Consider the following 10956-nt stretch of genomic DNA (forward strand, 5'->3'; position numbering starts at 1 on the left):
GGTGAAACGAAGTCCTCAGGATGCTTAGGTGTCGTTCAAGCAAGGATATATCCTACTGGTCAGGATAGAGATCCTAACTAAGCCTAGACCCTGGTTTCAAAAATTCCTCAACCCACTTCTACTGATCAGTATAGTGGTGGTGGTAAGGGTCGAATCCCACAGAGATGATGCGTTAAAACTATTGTGGTGATATTTTGGATGGTTTGGTTAGCTACCACGCTCGAGTTGAGTCTCTACCTAGGCAAGAACTTAGAGGTAATTTCCTACTGACTAGAATGAGGAAAGAAGTGTAGGGGTGCAGCTGTGTACGTGGAAATAGGGGGACATTTTTATAACAGAAAATATTTGGAAGGTACGAGATTCCATTTTGGGCTAGACAGAATATTCAGAGGGTAGTGGTAGTCATGGTGACTAGGCTGACAGATCTGCAGGTTATAACTAAAAGTAAAGGACAAAAGCAAAAAGCATCTAAAAAGCAAAGTGGTCCCCAACATTAGACATGGACATCATCTTCTTCAACAACACAAACTAAAATCAGAAGATAATTCCAGATTCAACACGGAAACACAGTTTATCGATTCACGAACACAGATCTACAAATAAGAACACCAAATCTGAAATCAAAACACAGAAAATGCAACTCCGCGTACTGGTCAGCAGGAAAACGAAAACGAACTCAAACAAGACTTCACATGCAGCGATTCACTCACGATCAATAGTTCCACGTTCAACTAAAGGAATTTTGACGGAAACAAAGAAAGGAAAGTTTCAACACTTAAACACCAAGGAACCTTAGATCTAAGCTAACTAGGCGGAATAGGAAGGAAAAGAAATCAACACCATAACTGAAACGGAAATCGACTTCATATCATAAACACGTTCGGATCTTCCACAAGTACTTCAAAAACAGAAAATATCCAAAAGCAAACAAAGATCCAACGTAAGGAAAGCAAGTAAATTAAACTACGAAAGCGAATAAAAGATTGTTTTGCCACTACGGGCGATAAAACTTCTAAACTAAGATCTGGCTGGCTGGAAGGAAGGTTTGGAACTCCGGGAACATCTAAATCTTCAAGTGACCATGGCAGTGGCGAGGAACGAGATTCTGGACTGGGCTGAAGGACTGAACTCCGAGAGAATTCTACCTAAGAGTGATGATGATGAATTGGTTGATGATGATTCTCTCTCCAAGTGGCTTCCTTTTATAGGGAGGCTTACCCTTGATTTTTAGGGTAAGACCTTGCAGTGAGATGACTTCTTTGCCCTTAATTGTGATTGAGCAGTCCCAGCTATCCTCCTTCTCCATCTCGAGCCATTTTTGCATGTATACTGGTCAGTACGTAATCGTCCTGACGCCCTTTTCACTTAAAGTGTCTGAAACTCTGCCTACTGGCTAGAACGCTTACCCTGCATGCTTAAGCAACTAGTTTTGCAGATATAATTCAATTATGCACATCATACTGACCCGTAACCTAGGCCTAGAATACGACTTATCAGGAGGGTACTTCACATTCGTTGGAGGCAACCTTGTCACATGGAGAAGCAAGAAACAAAAGGTGGTGGCTCTATCAAGTGCTGAAGCAGAGTTCAGAGGAATCAAGAGTGGACTCATGGAGATCATGTGGCTAAGGAGGTTGTTAACCGAAATTGGCTACCCACCTACACGTAAAAGTCAACTATTCTGCGACAACAAGGCAGCAATCAGTATCTCAGAAAATCCGGTGCAACACGACAGAACGAAACATGTGGAAGTCGACAGACACTTCATTAAAGAAAATCTTGAGGCATGCACCATTGAGTTCCCGTTTGTGCGCTCGGAAGATCAACTAGCAGACATCTTGACCAAGGCAGTTCATCCGAAAGCCTTTAAGGAGATTTTGAGCAAGTTGAGTATCGGGGATACCGTTTCTCAACTTGAGGAGGAGTGTCAAAGCATATCAAAGAGGATATTCCCACCAAGAGAGAAGATTATGGAGAATAATTAGGTGATTGAAGAATAATTAATTGATTGGCTAGATTGATACAATTGTATAAAGTCCTAGAATAGATCAATTACATTAATAGCATTTCTATAGATAGGGATGACTCTACCCTATATATTGAAAGGGGCTGTAACACATTCAATCATCAAGAAATACACTAATCTTCTACTCCCTAAAACGTCTGCTACCTCTCTTTCGCCTACCATGACCATCGCCTCTCTCGATTACCATCGTTAAGACTTCCAAATCGTATCGGCGTTGATTTCGCAGCTGATTGATGGCGGCGCCGCGGAGTGTAGTGATGGAAGCCGGCAGCTGGGTGTTGGATAGAGATGTGGAGAAGAATGCTGACTCTCCGTCGGAGAAGAAGTTGAAAGCGGATAGATTTCCTCTGTCGGAGGCGCTGGGGGTGTTTCTGGTATTTTCTACTGGATTGGTGTGCATTTATCTCACTATGCCGGCTGCGGAGTATGAATTACTAAAGTTTCCCCGTACGCTCTCCGATCTCCGATCGCTCAAGTACGTAGCTATATTATTGCCTTGGTTTCTATTTTGATTTGTTAATGAGATCACTTGATTATTATCTATATTCATTTTTAATGGAGTGGCTCTTAAATTGTAGATGCTGCATTCTGTTTTGTGTTATTTGATTATGAACTGTAATCCTTTTGAATTATATGATTAACTTTGAAGAGATAAAAGCTATTGATGTTCTTTATAACTGTATGTGTTGATTATGAACTCCATTAGGTCAAATTAATTGATTAAGTGCAAGAGATTTAAAAAAAATAGTATACTGATTTCTTTGTAATTGTGAGGTTGTTTGAAAAGAAACTTGTGATAGATGGTGCTGGTGAGTACATGTATCTATATAAGCACAGCTGAGCACTTAATACACGACGACAAATAACTTGGCTTTTTAGTTTTTATTTTGGAGCCCAACAATGTGTGATTCTAATCAATGCAGTCTAGTCTATATATTGACCGTGGTGCGCTTTGGTGGCTAAATACATATCCATGTGTTGTGTAATATGATATTTACTTTAGTACTTTTGCAATTGGTAGTTGACTGTCTCCGATAGTAACCTGAATAGGCTAAAACCCACTGCTTGTTTCATTGTCCCTTTGTGAATCTTTTTTGACACAAGTTTTTAAACTCTGCCATTTCTGGTTTATAGAAATGTCACTTTCTGAGCATGTAGTGTGCCATTTTTCATTAGTATTTATACTTGTTTGATGTGCTGTAGGGATCATCTTGCAATTTATGCTCAGTTACACCCAGCAAAGTTCATTCTTGGTTATTGCTCGACTTACATATTCATGCAGACATTCATGATACCTGGCACGATTTTCATGTCATTATTAGCTGGAGCACTTTTTGGCGTAGTCAGAGGTCTTTTCTTGGTAGTTTTCAACGCCACAGCAGGCGCATCATCCTGCTATTTTTTGTCAAAACTTATTGGCAGGCCTATTGTCAGCTGACTGTGGCCAGAAAAACTGAGATATTTCCAGGCTGAGGTATATTATCTTCAGTTTTACATTTCAAAACTACTTGTGTATTTTTATGTATGTAATATGAACTGCTATAGTTTGCTCAACTCTCTTTTTAAACACATATGTTCAGATAGCAAAGCGGAGAAAGAAGTTGCTGAATTACATGCTCTTTCTGAGAGTTACTCCAACATTGCCAAACCTGTTTATCAATCTGGCATCACCAATCGTGGATATACCGTTTCATATTTTCTTTCTGGCTACTGTTGTTGGTCTCATCCCAGCTTCCTATATTACTGTCAGGGTAAGACTTTCGGTTTTTACTTCACATGTATTTCTGGACATCTACTTTGGGTGATAGCTCAGATAGATAAAAATTAATCAACCTCTTACTGGATTGCATCCTTTTGAACTTGTATATCACCCCCAAGTAAACGTCCCCTTACTCATTTTTACAAAACAAGAATTTATTTCATGTGTCATTTGTTCCTCTAGGCCGGGATTGCTCTTGGTGAACTGAAGTCACTGAAAGACCTCTACGATCTTAAAACGTTGGTTGTGCTTTTCCTCATTGGGTCAATTTTTTTACACTTCCGACCATTTTGAAGAGGAAGCGGGTTTACGAGCAACTACTCCGATCCTCGTGGAGGACTGAAGGAGAGAGCCCTTTATGCTGGTTTTCTACCTTGATTTGAGGTACAAAATAGGCGAAAAGTGTACCTACACTGGCACTGCTATCCGCACCCCACCCCTGCTTACATCTAACAGATCCTCACCTTGGTTTATTTGGGTCTTGTAGCAAGATATATCGAATTTGATACATCTCAAAACAAATCTAACTTGAAGAGTATACTAGTTATAGGCTTATAGCAATGGAAACCTCAGTATTATCGTATTTGCAGCTTTAAAAATTTAAACGGATGCATTATTCTTTGATCTTGTTAGTATCTTTTGATTTGTTGTGTAAGTTTTTTTTAAAGATCAATAATGTTGTCCAATTATCGTGATCTGCGTTGACACGAATAGGGCTGGGGAAAAATATCGAAAAAATGATATATCGCTTGTATCGTATTGAAAAATATCGAAAATTTATCGAATTTTTGATATATCGTAATTTTCGATACGATACGATACCGTATCGTAAGTTTTCGATACAATAACGATATGAATTTTTTTATATCGCGATATATCGTTTTATATCAAATATACGATATATATCGAAACATATTGAAATTCAATACATAATAAAATTTAAAATTATAAATATATATAAATCCATTTAATTGTACTTGGTTGTGTTGTATTTTGATTATGGAGATAAGAACACTATCAATTTTATTGTGTTGAAGTTTTATTAATTTTTGTGTGAATTTTAAGTTTTGAAATTATAATTTTCGATATACATGTATTCGATACGATATCGATATTTCGATATATCGTACCGAAATTCGAAATATCGAAATATCGATACGATAACGATATTGATATTATCCATATCGAAAGTTCGATATATTGAAATTCGATATATCGAAACTTTCGATACGATAACGATATGAAATTCTTTCATATCGATATTTTCGATACGATATATGATACAACGTTTTCGATTCGATACATCGACCCACCCCCATACACGAATTGATGCTCATTTTTTTAAGTCAAATTACGTGTAACAAGCGCAAGTGTAATTGGTTTATATATCATGATTCATGAAGTTTATCTTAATTATGTATGATATCCGAGTTGCCATCCACGTTAGACAAATAGGTTTATAGTAATCAATAATATTTAAAAGATTAATCGATTTTAACTTGTAAGTTATTTTAGTTTTTTTCATTTATTTATATTTGATTACTATGACGTGGGTCGTGAAATGGATGGCCTCAATTTAAAATTGAGATATGGGCCTTGATGAATTCCTAGAAGCCCAATATAACATGTAGTTCTAAAAATTTCACTAAAAAGCCAGCCCCAGACTGGCATGCAAAATTAGATTTTTGTTTTTCTAATCAGACCAACCAAGCTCTCTCGTTGCTGATTCAATGATTTCATTAACCACTCTCTCTATTGCTTCTCATCTTTATTATCTCAATTGGTGTTTTTTAGCGCCTTGGAAGGTGAAGGGATTGAAATTTCAGAAATGTTGATTTTTGCGATGCTTTAATCCGTTGTAGATTGTAGAAAATGTCAAATTTGCTTAATTGTATTAATTAGGTTAGAATTAGTGCTATTAGTTATCCATTTGCGTATTTATTGATCGAATTTGCTTATGTTGATTAGGGATTTTGGATGCGAATGTTTGTGTACTTTGTTTTCATTTATAATTCGTGCTGCAATGATTCTGAATGATTTTGCTTAGAATGCCGAATAGCTCTTTCAATGTGATTGAATCATATATATATATGCTTTTGAATGTGTCATATTATGAAGCGTTGCTTTTAATTTTTCACGATTTTAGCTTTTGGAATGAGCCTAAAATACTGAAGAATTTTGTCTCTGATTTCGTGAGTTTAAACTTTGATACTGCATCTCTTTGAGCAACTGCTTCTGCCACAATTTAGTGGATTATTAACTTTAGTACTTTGTAGTCATCTGAGGAAATACAGTTTTACATATTTCTTCATTCTTTAGCCATATCTTTTGCCTTAGACTACTGATTCTCGTCTCACGGTGATAAACATTAGATTTCTGATCTTGTAGGTGTCTCGAAGATATGATAGCCACACGACAATTTTTTCCCTGGAAAGGAGCCTCTATCAAGTATGGAAGCTATTGGAATTATAGGGAGTGCTTTTGGGATTCTGGCTAAAGACGGAGTTGAGTTAGTTGGTGAAAAGAAGGTCATTTCCAAACTTGTTGAAACCTCCACATCTGTTGAGATATACAAAATTTATGACCATGTAGCTTGTGCTGTGACAGGAATCATGTGTAATGCCAATATTCTTATCAGCACCGCAAGGCTCCAGGGCCACTCGAGCAACTAGTCCACTCTCTATGCGACACCAATCAGGGCTACTCACATTATGGTGGCCTTCACCCCTTTGGTGTTTCCTTTCTGTTTGCAGGTTAGGAAAAGAACTACGGGTTTCAGCTTTACATGAGTGACCCGAGCTGCAGCAATCGGGGGAAACAACCAAGCTGCATAGTCCGTACTCAAGCAGGATTACAAAGACAACATCACCAGTGAAGAGGCCGTTCAGCTTGCTATAAAGGTGCTCAGCAAGACCATCGACAGCACGAGCCTCAAGTTGGAGAATCATGAATTGGCCGAGATATTCCCTTCTGCTGGGAAGGTGAAGTTCCAAATGTGCCCTTCTGATAAGCTTGACGAGATGTTGGTAAAGTCAGGATTAACGCAAACTTCTGCAGACGCTTAGTGATTTTGATCCTTACGTACATCTGCCTCCCATCTTTCAAGCAGTGGCGGATCTAGGGGGGGGGGGCAGGAGGGGGCGGTCGCCCCCTCCGTGCGATTATTTTTCCCTTATCGGGATGTAAATTTACCATGTCCGCCCCCTCCGTTTGCCTCCGGTGTCGCCCCGAACAATAAAAAAAAAGCCATGTCCGCACTAAACCAAGCTAATACTACATATTCCGCCCCCTCCATTTCCGAATCCTGGATCCGCCACTGCTTTCAAGTAATGCTGCCACTTTGCAATATCTTGAAAACCAAGTGTTTTTTGCTCTGTTTGATCCTTTTAGTAATTTTACTTCTGCAGATGAGTTATCAGAAATGTGGGATATTAAAGGCTGATTTTGTTGGAGTAACTCTTTACAATAATATAATTGATCCTAGTGAGCTTTCTTGAATATAATTTGATCTAAATTATTGACCAAATCTTGTACAAGAGGTTTAAAATATACATGGAAAACAACAAAACAAGGGTGCAAAGTTTTAGGAAAGTGACTAAGCTTAGCTGACTTTAAGTGAAGATTGGTTTAAACCATCTTTTGAACCATGCCATACAAAAGTGATAGCAAAGAGGAAAGTAAATGTGGTTGGCCATGTATGAGTATGTGTACGCATTTGAACTAGTTGATTGTGTAGGTTGTAGACGATATAATTGACAATTATTCCTCAGCCACTTTGGATTTCCACCTCCCAAGGCATAAATACCCCATGCAGCCGATTTTCTTGTCGTGTCAATGCTTTTCCAATTTAAAGTTGTTGCTATATGCAATGCAAATATGTGGTGATAATCATCATCACTTCCTAGTTCGAATTTCAGTATATAATTCGAGTTACGTATCATCATTCTGGTTTTGGTAATGGAAGTGGCATTATTGTTACAATAAAGTGGAAGAGAGATAAAGAAGAACATTGATAGTTCTTCGTTACTCATTATCAATTCTTGGAATATAGTTTGCACCACTCAAATTTTTGCAATATCATTACATTTATTTATCCCTACTAATTAAAGCATTTATTTAGGCTCAAATATATTGCATATACGATAAAGTCCAAATATTTACAAATAAAATACAAAGGTCGCATGAATGCATGCAAATTGCAAAGCTACAATATCCTTATTCCCTATAAAGCTGGTGGTGTGTATTCTTTTGATTTATGTGAGTGGGGCATTCTGATCTACTCTTCTAAAACTTCCACTTTATATATCTTTTAGAGCAATGGGATGTTTGTACTCAAATTGTTCTGGAATCCAAATATTGCACTCTATGCTCTGCCAAAAATTCTACTACTTCACTTGAATATAATATTGTAGGTCCATAAACCCAAATCTGTCACCACCAGCAAAATTTATTGTTCATGGGGGGTCTCTCACCTCCCAAACCCATGCACTTATTATCAAATTAATAAACGTAGATAACAAAAAAAGATGTTACAAAACAAAATTACATAACCAATTAAACAAATTTAAACCATACTATCAACGAACTCGTTTATTTCATTTTATTGTATTGTATTTTGCTTCATGATGTAAAATGGGCATATGATGGCAGTGCAAACTCTTTTTTTTTTGGTATGTTTGCAAGGAATAGTTAAGATCTAGTCTTTTTCTGCAGCTAATTAAAGTCGAGAATCACATATAGATGTATATATATGCATTGACATCGCACCTACTTGTAACTTTAATTAGCTGCACAACTTGGAAAGTCAGTTGAGCTATATACTAGTAGTTCTAAACACAACATTATCTTTATCTTCTCCCTTCTTTTTTAATCCATATTTCTCTTTTCCAAAACTGTGTTTAGGGTCCTTTTCTTTTCAAATTAAGAAACCTTTGATATTAACTAGACAAGAGATCCCCTAATATTAACGTAGTATTTAATTGGGTGCACTTAATTTCACTTTTCGCGTAAACAATATTTTGATTTTGACTAGGTAAATACCAAGAAATATTCTACAACTATGGATATTATGTCTGTGTGTGTGTTGTTGAATAAAAGTATAGGGTGAAGACAATATTCTAGAAATTCATGTGTCCTTGTCAGTGCCTCTTCTTCCATTCTCAACTAACTTCTCCACTTCTAATTTCACATTCACGAGGACATTGGTGCATGTATTAATATATATATATATATATATATATATATATATATATATATATAGGGTCATGATCTATGACAAACACCCCTTAACCAAATAACTAGAGAACAAATCATAGCCACAAGATCAAGAAAATCAAGGGCTAGTATTAATACATGTAATTTTCTAATTTAAGGAGAAATTAATTCCCTCCATCACAAATTTACTCCACAATAACAAGGCGGGGGTATAATTGTCATTGCAGCCAAAATAATGTCATTGGCAAATTCACAAATTCAATTTGTTTGAGAACGAATTCTTCGTTGAGCTCCGAGAATCCGAGCAAGCGGAAGCAGGCGGCGGATAAGAAGCCATACCCGCAGAGATGGGAGAGGAATCGATTGAGTTTGTGGATCGGAGAGAAGAGGAAATGATTTCTGGAGAGATGGTAGGGCTCCAGTTGAAGCAACTAGTGATTGCACTTCGCGCAGCTCCGGTGATGCTCCCTGCTCCGTCGACGATGATTGCCCTATTTCTCTGATAAAGAAGAGATTTTTCTGGAATTCTGAAGGTGGGAGTCGTGGGCCAATTTAACTGCCTTTACCGACATCCTTTTATTTTATAGTTTTTGAATCAGTACCAAAAATTAAGGTTCTCACAAGGATCTCCGCTTGGACCAATACAAGTATACAGCAATATTTTGTCATGTTAACTTAACAAGAAACCGAAAATAAGATGAGTATAAAACCTATCATCAATCGCTGTAATCATATGACTTAAAAGAGACAAAACGAAGAGATGCAGATAAAGATGAGTAATCTCTATAAACTATGTATATATCAAAGAAAGAAACGTAACCAGTTTCTTTGAAGTCCCAGACGGTTTTGCTTCCTGCGTTTTTTCTAACTTCACCACACTAACTAGTAAAACACATCACTCTTATTCTGATTTTACTTCACTCTTGTTCACAAAACACATAATTCTTACTCTGATTTTACTTCACTCTTGTTCACAAAAACACATCACTATTATTCTGATTTCAGTTCACTCTTGTTCACAAAACACATCACTCTTGTTCAGAAAACACTTCACTCTTGTTCAGAAAACACTTCACTCTTGTTCACAAAAACACATCACTATTATTCTGATTCCAGTTCACTCTTGTTCACAAAACACATCACTCTTGTTCAGAAAACACTTCACTCTTGTTCAGAAAACACTCCACTCTTGTTCACAAAAACACATCATTCTTGTTCACAAAAACACATCACTCTTGTTCAGAAAAGACTTCACTCTTGTTCACAAAAACACATCACTATTATTCTGATTTCAGTTCACTCTTGTTCACAAAACACATCACTCTTGTTCAGAAAACACTTCACTCTTGTTCAGAAAGCACTTCACTCTTGTTCACAAAAACACATCACTATTATTCTGATTTCAGTTCACTCTTGTTCACAAAACACATCACTCTTGTTCAGAAAACACTTCACTCTTGTTCAGAAAATACTTCACTCTTGTTCACAAACACACATCATTCTTGTTCACAAAAACACATCACTCTTGTTCAGAAAACACTTCACTCTTGTTAAGAAAACACTTCACTCTTGTTCAGAAAACACTTCACTCTTGTTCACAAAAACACATCACTATTATTCTGATTTCAGTTCACTCTTGTTCACAAAACACATCACTCTTATTCAGAAAACACTTCACTCTTGTTCAGAAAACACTTCGTTCGAAAGCTACAAAGAATACAAATCTAAATCAGATCTAAAATAAAACCTAGAAATGATTGTTAATCAGTAGGAAACACCATTACAAAAGGAGAGGAGCATTTGGGATGGGGTTACAAGTGCACTTATTTAGTTAATGTAGAGTTGGATATACATATACCTGACATAACATTGGTATGATTTAGTTAAACTTTTTAAATTAGCTTTTTAAAGAACGGAGCTCAACATTCGTAGAGGACTGACCACCCAGGATATCCAT

The 10956-nt window shown here is 36.8% G+C and overlaps 2 pseudogenes; both read left to right on the forward strand.

Moving 5' to 3' along the window:
• The first annotated feature begins 2117 nt into the window (after positions 1-2117).
• LOC121757083 lies at positions 2118-4409 on the forward strand (annotated as a pseudogene).
• Positions 4410-5833: 1424 nt separating this feature from the next.
• Positions 5834-6947, forward strand: LOC121757739 (annotated as a pseudogene).
• Positions 6948-10956: the final 4009 nt, after the last annotated feature.

The sequence above is a fragment of the Salvia splendens genome, chromosome 12 (genome assembly GCF_004379255.2).
Source record: "Salvia splendens isolate huo1 chromosome 12, SspV2, whole genome shotgun sequence".
Lineage (NCBI taxonomy): Eukaryota > Viridiplantae > Streptophyta > Magnoliopsida > Lamiales > Lamiaceae > Salvia > Salvia splendens.